This window comes from Delphinapterus leucas, chromosome 1, assembly GCF_059928025.1.
Source record: "Delphinapterus leucas isolate spDelLeu-1000000601 "Yukka" chromosome 1, BTC_Dleu_Yukka2, whole genome shotgun sequence".
Classification (NCBI taxonomy): Eukaryota; Metazoa; Chordata; class Mammalia; order Artiodactyla; family Monodontidae; genus Delphinapterus; species Delphinapterus leucas.
The window spans coordinates 158,221,090-158,233,611 of record NC_143129.1 but is presented as its reverse complement, the minus strand read 5'-3'; positions in this window follow the sequence as shown (position 1 = coordinate 158,233,611).

Below are 12,522 nucleotides of genomic sequence, written 5' to 3'. Positions count from 1 at the left end.
AGCAAAAACGTCCTGGCAATTTTCCAAAATTTTTTCTAGTGGGTGGATCATCCTGTTGGAGAATCATTGGCTTAAGTGATCTCCTCTGGTCTCATGGATTTAAGTACACTGACGGCTTCCAAATTATTCATTGTCTCATCCTCTCTCCTGAGTGTACACTTGTAGATTAAATTTCTACTTCATGTCTCTGTTTACATCACTAACTGGTACCTCAAAGTTTACATGTTACAACCAAAACCTTGAACCTACTCCTGAACGCAGGCACCTCCAACCTTCTCCTCCCCCAGAATTTTTTTTTTTTTTTGGCTGCATTGTGTCTTCGTTGCTGCGCATGGGCTTTCTCTTCATTGCGGTGCGCATGCTTCTCATTGCAGTGGCTTCTCTTGCTGCGGAGCATGGGCTCTAGGCGTGCGGGCTTTAATAGTTGTGGCACACGGGCTCAGTAGTTACGGCTCGTGGGCTCTAGAGTGCAGGCTCAGCAGTTGTGGCGCATGGGCTTAGTTGCTCCGAGGCATGTGGGATCTTCCCAGACCAGGGCTTGAACCTATGTCCCCTGCATTGGCAGGCGGATTCTTAACCACTACGCCACCAGAGAAGTCCCAAGATTTATTTTAGTTTAGTAAGTAACAATTTAATTCTTCTAGTTGTTCAGGCCAAAAATATTAGAATCATTCCCAACACCTCTCTTTTTCTCATGCTCCACATGGGATCCATCATCAATTCAGTTGGCTCCACCTCCGAAATACATTCCAATCTGATCAATTTTACCATCCCCACCACCACTTTGGTCCAAGCCATTGTCAGCTCCCAAAACTGTTACAACAGCCTCCAGAAGGGCATCCCTGTTTCCACCCTGGCCTCTACTTTCTATCTGCAACATGGCAACCAGTGAGGTCACTTAAAAAATGTGAGTTAGATCAGCTCCCGCCTCTACTCAAAACCATGCAAAGTCCTAAGTGAAATGGGAACCTCTGGTATCTCTGTGTCTCCAAATTCCTTCTTCCTGTAAGGAGGCCAGTCAGATTGGATTAGGGCCCATCCGAACAGTCTCTTTTAACTTAAGCACCTCTTTCAAAGTAGTCCATTCTGAGGTACTGGGGATTGAGCTTCAACATATGAATTTTGGAGAAACACAATTCAGCCTATAACAACATCCCTGTTCATATGAGGGATAGTTGCATTGTATTAAGGAAAACATTACTGTTCTTTGAGAGTTAAATATGGACAGAAGAATGTATATGAATTTCACTGACTAGGTAAAGGGGTAGACCATATCAGATTGTTGGCATCTCAGCACCATTCTCACTTCCTTCTAAGATTCATCCTCACTTCCCCTATATTTTGGAGGCTGGAAGCCTCAAGACTATGTTTCCCAGATTCCCTCGACAGCACAGTTCTGGGTTGTGTCCTGCAAATGAGAGGTGCACGTGTGGGATTTTCAAAGCAGAGAAAAGGAGAGACCATTTTTACTCTGTCAGTGGTGACCAGGCTAGGGCTTCTGCAGGCGGCAGGTGGAGGTTTGGAGTGTAGCTTCAGGCATCCTCCTGTGAATCACCCACTTTGTGTCTCTGGTAACTGAGATCATTGGTGTTGGTTCCTTATGATTTCTGCACTTCCTGATTACCTAAACATTAGCAGACATGTTTTTGGCTGCAGGATTCTTTGCAAGATACTTCTCAAAATCTTGTATTATCATTACCAAGCCCTCTTCTTCTCCCTCGATTATACAGGCGTGGAGGCCCAGCTGGGCAGGCCAAGTTGCAGTAGCCTAGTTCTCCAACTGGGAGCAGAGGAAGAGAGCTCTTTCTCATCAGCTTTCATAATACCCTCAAGGCTTGGGTTCTAACATTTTTCCCAGGGAAACTCTGCACTGGTGGTTGGTTGCAGGACATTTAGGGTGATGAATTAAATATTGCACATAGGATTGGAAGACTTTAGTTCTAGGCCTAGCCTAACTATGGGATTACTACATGGCCTTGGACAAAACCCTTGACTTTTGGGGTCTTACTTTCCCCATTTATAAAATGAGAGAAAGAAGAAGAAAACAAATTTGAGTCATAGCTAACATTTACACAGTACTTTCTATGTTCCAGTCATTATTCTGAAGACTTTTCATATAGCCACTCATTGAATCATCATAAAAATCATATGAGAAAGGTACCATTTATATCTTACATTTGGGGAAACAGATACTAAGAAACTTACCCAGGAAGTCTGTGTCCTTGTTGGGGCTTTGAGCCATTAAGCTATTTGGCCTCTTGTTTCATGAAAATGTGTGATAAATGGCAATCGATTTACAGTTTGGAAATGACTAGTTTGGGATGTACTGGCCTTTGTCCCAAGTTCTTTGGCCTCCCAAACAAAGTAGGAATTCACTGGATCCAGGAACTAAAGACATTAGGAATTGTCCTGTGTCTTCCTCTCGTGTGACTCTGCATAACTTTGCTCAGCGTTTTGTTCCACTGGCAGGTAGAAGATGACCAACCCATAGCTCTGAAGCGTATTTCTCTGTTCAAGTGGCCTCCGCTGATTGAGTTAGACACTCCTGATTCTAATTATGGATTTCCCTGAGAGAGAGAGAGAGAAAGAGAGAGAGAGAGAGAGAAAGAGAGAGAGAGAGAGGGAGAGACCCTATTAGCCCAGCTAGAATCTGGAAATGACTGCTCTCCAATCACTTGGAGGCGGTACGTTCACTTGCTGGACTATAGAGATATTTAGGTCCTTTTTCACCAGCTCAAGGACAGTAATACGTCTCTGTCCTTATGGAAAAATCTCTTCCTTCTCCAAGCCTGGCAGCCAGCCTCAATCTTCCAGGGACAGCTCATTTATAGTGGAAAGAGCCTTCCATGCGACCTGAAGTCCTGGGATGGGATCGACATCCAGGTCACCGCTTACTGACTATGTGACCTCAGGCAAGTTATATAAGCTCCCTGAGCCTCTGTGTACTCATTTCAGAAAAATCAGAAAATGCAAACAGTTATAACTAGAAAAAGAAAACCACCCTCTTTGTCCCCTTCTTTCTCCCTTTTACTAGGCTCCTTTTGATGTAACACACACAGGCACAGATGGGAGGAGTCTAAGGGTTTAGTTTCAAAGCTTTGGCAGGGCCTTTGTGTCTTTGTAGAAAAAGGAAAAGCCATTAAGAAGTACCTGGCTCTTCAATAGCCTTGCTCACTATTCCCAGTGGCCTGAGTGAACACAGTTTGGGAGGCCAAGGATCAAAGAAGGAAAATAAAACTGTTCTGCATTGCAGATAGAAGTCCTACCCATTGTGAGAGAGGTGGCCTTGCAAATTACGGGGGTAGAGGAGGTGAGGTAGCTAAGTCAGGGACAATTAGTGAAACCCAAGAGCAGAGAATTGTATAAACCTCTAAGGGAAGGTAGGCCACTAGGACAAGTATGAGAGGGGTAGGTTTCCCCTTCCTGTTCTGACCCAGTCAGTGGCAGCAGGCCACCTCTAATCTAATCTAAAAGAGCCCCTTAGAGGAAATTAGTAAAGGGCGCCCCCTCTCTGAGTGGATGCAGCTCTGTGCCAGGGTGCAGGGTTCGGTGAGTGGAGCGTGAGCTGCACACCTTACACGCGTTCATGGTCTCCAAGGCTACATTCAGCAACCCTGAGTGCCACTCCTCAATGTAGACTAGTGAGCTGCAAGGAAGGTCTGCTGAGAGGACAGACGAGCCCGAACAAGGGTGATGCCCAGAGCTCTCCCCTCATCTCAAGACACACCTGGTGGGATGAGAAAAGGAGAGGCCAAGCATGCAGCCCAGCTCCCTACCCTCTGAGATTACGTAAAATTGCCTCTACAAAAATAAATAAATAAATAAACATTTTAAAAAAGTAAAAAACAGGGCTTCCCTGGTGGCGCAGTGGTTGAGAGTCCGCCTGCCGATGCAGGGGACGCGGGTTCGTGCCCGGTCCGGGAAGATCCCACCTGCCGCGGAGCGGCTGGGCCTGTGAGCCATGGCCGCTGAGCCTGCGTGTCCGGAGCCTGTGCTCTGCAATGGGAGAGGCCACAACAGTGAGAGGCCCGCGTACCGCAAAAAAAAAAAAAAAAAAAAGTAAAAAACAAAACAAACAAACCAGCAATTGCCTCTAGCCTCCAATCCCAAACCCTATGAAGGAAATCCACAGCTTTCCTAAGAATCCTGTGAATTCCTAGGGATTACATTCTCAGGTTATCCCACTGGGTTTCTGATCCCTTCTGCATGTATGACCTCACTTCTTTCTCCAAGTTTTACAAAAGCTACTCATACTAAACATTAATTTGAGTAGTAGGTATAAGATTAGAGGCAGGCAGGGAAGTATTTACATTGAAGAAGGGAAAGCTCCAATCTTAAATATTTATTTATTTGGCTGCGCCGGGTCTTAGTTGTGGCATGCGGGATCTAGTTCCCTGACAAGGGATCAAACCTGGGCCCCCTGAATTGAGAGCTCAGAGTCTTAGCCACTGGGCCACAACGGAAGTCCCCCGATCTTTTTAATTTATTTATTTATTTTTGGCTGTGTTGGGTCTTTGTTGACGCACACGGGCTTTCTCTAGTTGTGGTGATCGGGGCCTACTCTTTGTTGCGGTGTGCTGGCTTCCCATTGTGGTGGCTTCTCGTTGTGGAGTAGGGGCTCTAGGTGCGTGGCTTCAGTAGTTGTGGCATGCGGGCTCAGTAGTTGTGGCTCGCGGGCTCTAGAGCACAGGCTCAATTGTTGTGGCTCATGGGCTTAGTTGCTCCGCAGCATGTGGGATCTTCCCAGACCAGGGCTTGAACCCGTGTCCTCTGCATTGGCAGGCGGATTCTTAACCACTGCGCCACCAGGGAAGCCTGGGGAGTCCCCCAGTCTTAAAATTCTTTTCAGTTATCCCGCCATTCTATGGCTTTCTCACTGACATTTAACCCCATGTACATCCAGTCTTCCAGAATTTTGCTGGCTCCCCTCACTCTCCCTTTCCTATATATCCCTCCCTCTAGAATTACCTTCTGTACTCCAATTTGCCTTCCTCTATTATGCAGACCAATTCAGATCTCCCCAACTCTGAATCTGCAACATGGATATCTAAACTCATCAAGTGGGGGGTCTTATATTTAATGGAATCCACCCTTTGTATAACACCATACATGTGATACAGTTGTGAGAACCTAAGGGGGAAAAAATGTTAGCTTCATGTACCATGAAATGCTGGTGAACCTCCTGGGTAATGTGATGCTTAGTAAATAGGAGGCATAGAATATCAGGTAAAGTTGAAGTAGAGTGATTTTTTTTAAGCCAGACTGAAAACTTGAGTTGTTACCTGGACCTCCACATTGCTGGGAAATGTGAAATATTCTGCATATCTAGCTTAGTCAGAAATATACTGATCTTCTATTAACTTGATCTTTAAATAGAAATTAAGGTCTCTCAATAATGAAGCCTTCAAATTGCCACTCCCTGAAGACAAAAATCGGTTTTGTGGGCCCTGAGGATTATATAGTTTTACTGGGTACTTTTATTTTTTTTTTTTTGCGGTACGCGGGCCTCTCACTGTTGTGGCCTCTCCCGTTGCGGAGCACAGGCTCCGGACGCGCAGGCTCAGCGGCCAGGGCTCACGGGCCCAGCCGCTCCGCGGCATGTGGGATCCTCCCGGACCGGGCCACAAACCCGCGTCCCCTGCATCGGCAGGCGGACTCTCAACCACTGTGCCACCAGGGAAGCCCTGGGTGCTTTTTTAAATGGTGGTTCTTAAACATTAAAAAATTATTAGCATAAATATAACTCAGTGAGACTTCAATGTCCTGCATTGGAGATAATGAAGGAGAGGGGAAGTGGGGAAGTGCTGACTGACACAATTGAAGTCACTTTGTGCAATTTTGCCTAAAGATGGAGCTATCGAAGTCAATGCAAATCCAGAGTTTTTGATTGTCCATGACTTGGGGACAGAGATCAAAGCAAAAAATCTTACTTCTAGTTAAGTTTAATAAGTCAGAGAGTCTGCTGTGTTCCAAGAAGTTCAAATATTGATACATCCTGCCCAGACTTCAGTTAATCACAATTCGTATCTTAGATGGTAGAGAGGGAAGGCCAAGTGGAACTACCTATTACAAACTGGTCTCTCTCTGTTCTGTGGAGAAGAGATAGTCAAGCTGACATAGAAATTCCTAATAAAGATATTTAGGATCATTTTTTTTTTCAATGGGGTCTCACGGATAACCACACAGCTGGCAATCTGCCAGGATTCTTGGGAATGACAAAAAGTGGTGATTGCTGAGTTAAGAGTGTGGATGTTGAGTGGCTTGGAATGGTTGGGACAGAAGTTCTCTCAGGGTGTCAGCAAAATAGAAGGTCCCAGGGACACAGTATTTGCTGCTCTTTTCCCCCAGCTCATATCATCATATGATAGGAGCTCATATCATACCTGAATCTCCTTTTCCTGGTAGCTGTCACAAAACCTGGGAATAAGGGTCGTAAACTTGGTTGCAAATGGTGGGGAGCAAAAGAATACATAAGTATGAACATAAAATTGGGTACAGGATTTTGGAAGGCTCTCACACTAGGAAGGGGTTCTAAATCTTAAGCTTCACTAATTTTATGTTAAATGTGTGTCTATTTTGACCTGAGTCAGAGAACATTTTTCTGCCCACTGTATTTCTGGCCATTGGTCCTTCTGGAAGGCATCACAGAAAAGGATCAAAATCCATCATGTTCATTGCTGCCGAGTGATGGCGTAACATCAGAGCAGCAACCCTGGGCCATCATAGGAGCTAGCCTTTCTCTAGCTCATCAAAGGTCAGCTTTGTAATGAGAGAAGCAAGTAGAACAGCAGGGATGTATCTGGAAAACATCAGGTTATTGTGACTATCTTTTCAGCATTCTCGTGCTGATTGCTCAGAGGTTGTTTGCGCTAGCTGCACAATGAAGGATAGAGGACAGCCAAGATGATCAGGCCAAGCTCTGCAATCACTTCCCTCTTTTTTTTTTTTTTTTATTTGTTAGGGATGGAAAGTCACACCATTTTTTTGAGATGGCCCCTGGCTTCCTACAACATAGCCAGGGATGACACAAGAGGATATGTTTTCCAGTTGCCTTTTAAATTAGTCCATGACTGTATATCTGATGTGATCTGATTTATATTTTGAAAAGTTCTTTCTGGCTGTTGTGTGGAGAACTGATAGTGGGGACATGAGTGATAGCAGGCAGGTGAGTTGGGGGCTCTGCAGTAGTCTAGGCAAGAAATGATGGGGGTTTAGACTTGATAGGTGGGACTTCAGAGAAGAGGTTAGAGTCTTTAAAAAGGAGAGTCAACAGGATTGCTAATGAATTGGATGTGGGGTGAGGGCTGTAGGATGGGAAGGAAAAGAGGATTCGCAATTTCTTCCTAAGGTTTTGGCCTGAACTACTAGATAAGATTTCAGAAAAGGGGAAGATGGGGGCAAGTGTAGAAAAAAAGAATCAAGAATTCTCTTTTGATCATGAAATTGATCAAGTCAAGCTCCACAGACTATGGAACAGCTATTCTAAACAATGAAAAATTTCAAGTCATTCACTAAAATATCCATCCATTAAAGAACAAGCTCTATAAAAACCAATGCAGGGGCTTCCTTGGTGGCGCAGTGTTGAGAATCTGCCTGCCAATGCAGGGGACACGGGTTCGAGCCCTGGTCTGGGAAGCTCCCACATGCCACGGAGCAACTGGGCCCGTGAGCCACAACTACTGAGCCTGCGCGTCTGGAGCCCGTGCTCTGCAACAAGAGTGGCCACGATAGTGAGAGGCCCACGCACCGCGATGAAGAGTGGCCCCCACTTGCTGCAACTGGAGAAAGCCCTCGTGCAGAAACGAAGACACACACAGCCAAAAAAACCAAAAAAACCAATGCAAATACTATATTTATATGAATAAATTTTGTTTCTTTTACTCTGACACAGAGAAGTTCATGTCCTGTCAGTGTTATAACTAGGTCAACATAACCAAATTCCACATCCTCTGGAGACTTTCAAGGTTAAAAAAATAATAAGTATAAGAAGAAGTAAAACTACAGGAGAAATTAACACAACACTGTAAATCAACTATACTTCATGAAATAAAATTTTTAAAAAAAGAAGTAAAACTCAAATGACCACCATGTTTGCAGGCCAAACAATAATATCTAAAAGGCAAGTCTCAAGGTTTTATTATCAACAACAGAGAATTCTGAAAGAGAATTTTGTTAAATGGGGAAAGTCTTGGGACTTCCCTGGTGGCACAGTGGTTAAGAATCCACCTGCCAATGCAGGGGACATGGGTTCGATCCCTGGTCTGGGAGGATCCCACATGCTGCGGAGCAACTAAGCCTGTGTGCCACAACTACTGAAGCCGGTGCGCTGCAACTACTGAAGCCCACTTGCCTAGAGCCTGTGCTCTTCAACAAGAGAAGCCACTGCAATGAGAAGCCTGCACACTGCAACGAAGATTAGCCCCCGCTTGCCACAACTAGAGAAAGCCCATGCGTAGCAATGAAGACCCAACGCTGCCAAAAATAAATTAAATAAATAATTTTTTTAAATGGGGAAAGTCTTTTATATGCCTTCTCATTAATTGATTGATTAATAAATTATTAATAATCTCACATGCAAACAAAAAATGCACTCAACTCCTTCCAAAAGGAGACAATCCATGTCCAGTTATGGCATCCATTCCTTCCCTGGTTACATGTGCTCATTTAACAAACATGTAATGAATGTCTATTATGTACCAGGCACATTGTAAAATTATCGAACATAATTATGAAGAAAACATCTTCCTTGTCTCTGTGGAGCTTGTAGTCTAGTTGGGGAGATAGAAATGTAAACACATGGCAACTTTCAACTTCAGCAATCTGGAATACTAGATAACCTGAAAATGTTCAGATGATAAACACTTAGAAATGCTGACTAAAATTTAAGGAAATGCATAACTGAACTGGTAAGAAGAAAGAGTAATTTCCAGGGTCCAAAGTAAAGAGAGAGCTGAAAACCAGAGTGGTAAGCATGAGAGTAGATGATGTAGCTACCCTGGGGGAAGGCTCAATCCCAATAATCTAAAATATTCTAGGATCTATTCAATGTGGGAAAGGACTAAACAAGGACATGAACCCCAGTGGTGAGAAACACTGGGTGCTACCTTGAAGGCTGACTACCACAACCCATCTGGCAAAGCACTAGTCCAACCAAGGTGCTGGCCAATGACAAGACAATCTGGATTGGTGGGAGAGGAGAGAAGTCATAAATACCACGATCAGCTCCATTGAGTGAGGACTGCTGCCTCTACTTACATTTCCTTCCTTGCTGTGCCATGGATATTTTTTCTCTTTTATTTAGATATAACTTTGTGAGATAACAGAAAATATATATACCGTTCTCTGCCCCTGGTTCTTGATACAGAGCTCTAAAACCCTTGTAATTTCCTAATCTCAAGGAATTAATTAATTCCTAATTAATAAGAGCACTAGGAGCATCTTTCATTCTAATATTTGGTCTTTGACCCCAGGTCCTGACAAAGAGTTCCTTGGAATTTCCTGAGTGATAGCAATGCCTTTGTTCTAATGAGGTGACTCAGTGGGCTCCTGGATGGGGGCTGATCACCAGAAAGACCAAGCCATGATTAGAATCTTGGTATTTTCAGTTTACCTTCCACTCTCTAGAGAGGAAAGAGGGGCTTGAAATGGAGTTAATAATTGATCACGTCTATGTGATGAAGCCTCCATAAAAATCCCAATAGTATGAGGTTCTGAGTGCTGCCAGGTTGGTGAACATGTGGAGATATAGGGAGAGGGGCATGCCCAAAGGGGGCATGGAAGCTCTGTGCCTCTTCCCTGGTGCTTTGTTCTGTGCATCTCTTCTATCTGGATGTTCACCTGTGTCCTTTATCATACCTTTTATAATAAACTGGTAAACAGTAAGCGAACAGTTTTCCTGAGTCCTGTGAGCCACTCTAGTAAATTAATCAAACCCGATGAGGAGGTCATGAGAGCCTCCAACTGACAGCCAGCTGGCCAGAAGCACAGGTGACAACCTGGACTTGCAATTGGCAGATGAATTATGGGGGGAGGAGAAGTCTTGTAGGACTGAGCCCTTAACCTATGGAATCTGAAGCTAACTCCAGGTAGATGGTGTCAGGATTGAGTTAGACTGTAGGACGTCCAGCTAGCATCACAGAGAATTGCTTGTTGTGGGGATAAACCCCACACATCTGGTGTCAGAAATGTTTTGAGTGTGGTAGTGGTATGAAAGTAAAGGAGAAACACAGGAGGAAAACTGGGTTTTTCCTTCTCAAGCTGACATAGAGTAATATGCAGAAAGTCAGATATATTTAGAAAGTAATTATCCTTCTCTTTCCTTTTCCCTTCCCCTAGACTCATATATGATGTGAATTGTGATGGTTAAATTTGTCATTTTGTCCACAAGTTGCAAAATATGGAGGGCAATCATGATGGAACCAGGGGAGAAATGGATGCTGTAACTGGACATGGGTTATCACCTTTTGGAAGGAGTTGAATGTATTCTTTGTTTGCATGTGAGATAATTACATTATGTTAGGCAGAGGCATTTAAAAATTGTATATGGTATGAAAAAAAAGTGGGAGGACGTTGCTTGGCAACCATGGTTGGAATGCAGAGGACATCTGTTGTTTTCCTCTATCTCCTTCTTTCGGAGAATGCCTCCTCCCCCGCTATACGCTGGCTTGGTGGGGCTGTCAGTCATGGTTCTCTGCCCTTCCTTAGTCAGGGATGGCGCCTAATCCCGACTAGGCCACTTGGAAGTGCTTTCTCTGGAAGAATATTTTAGAGGGAGACAAGAGAACAAAAAACTCTTCAAGTTGATTCATTCTGGGGCAGTATCCTGAAGGGCCTTTCTGATTGTTTCTATTACCTACCTATCCAGAACTGCCCGGATTCCCAATTATCTTGATACTTAACTGTTCAGACCGTCTTTTGATTTTGTGAATTTTCACATTTTCTTTCGACAACTCCTTTGATGTTCCCCCTTAAGTTAGCCAGAGTTGGTTTCTGCTGCTTGTAGCCAAAGAACTTTATTTGGTAGTTGATTCCTTAGTGTTAAGCTCAGTTAGGAGAATCCCACTAAAAAAGAACACTAAATTCAGTTAGAATGGTTTTGTAGCAAAGAGGACCCCCAAATAAGCTGACATTTAGCGATCCAGCTCTTTCAACACGTGCATATAGCAATTTCCTCCCCGGGTATACCTCCATAGTGTCTGGACTGAAAAAGGTTTCAGGAAGGGTACCAGTACTTGCTGATACATTATATTCAGAACCACTACCTAGGATATGGCCTTATAGGTTTTGCAGTACAAAAAACTCCAGGGAGTGCCATTCACGTAGATTATGACGTGAACGGTGCCCTTGATGTTGTGTAGTGCAGTGACCTATTACTCTCCTCTCATAGTCCCTGTTGCTGGATTTGGCTTTTTGCGTAAGCCCCATACAGTCTCCTCCTCTTGAATTTTCCCCCAAGTGCACAGTTGAATTTCCTTCCAATCAGTCAGGGCTAAACCAATCCATCAGATGAGTTTGCATGTGTACGAATCAAATAGTGGACATAGATCAAGACTGATTCTCAGGAGGTTCCTAGGAAATCAGAGGATACACTGACTATTTATATCCCCCCGAAATTCATGTACTGAAGCCCTAAACTCAGGTATGGCTGTATTTGATGATGGGATCTCTAAAGAAGTCATTAAAGTTAAATGAGATCATGAAAGTGGGTTCATGATCCAATAGGATTAGTGTCCTTTTAAGAAGAGATACCAGAGAACTCTCATTCTCTCTCTCTCCACACACATACACTGAGGAAAGGCCATGTGAGGAGGTAGCAAGAAGGTGGTTGTCTGCAAGCCAGGAAGAGAGTCCTCACAAGAAAGTGAATTAGCTGGCTCCTTGATCTTCACTAGAAACTGAATTGGCTGGCACCTTGATCTTAGACTTTCCAGCCTCTAGACTTGTGAGAAAATTAATTTCTGTTTTTTAAGTCACCCAAGTCTGTGGTATTTTGTTATGGCAACTCAAGCCGACTAAGACAGATTTAAATAGGTATGTGGAGGTGGAGAGAAGGGCATTAATGACTTTCACTTATCAGAAATACTGACTCCCAAACTGTGTCCAATCTAGCCGCTTTGCTACATGAAGAAGATAAAATGAGTTGATTGGGTGTCTTTTTGTTTGTTGTGGGGGAGGACAGGTGAATGGAAAATGTGGGAGAGAATAGAATCAAATCTTTCTATGTTTTATATTTTCTTCAACATACAATCCATAAATACCTTGTCACTATAGCAAAGTAATTATTATACCATGACTACCACCACAATCACACACACATAAGCATTAGAACAGAAATTGTATTAATCATCAGGGAAGTGCAAATCAAAACAACAATGAAATACCACTTCACACCCACTAAGATGGTTATAATAAAAAAGACAGACAGTGACAAGTTTTAGAGAGAATATTGAGAAATTGGAACACTGATCCATTGCTGGTGGGAATGTAAAATGGTGAAGCTGCTGTGGAAAATACTTTAGCAGT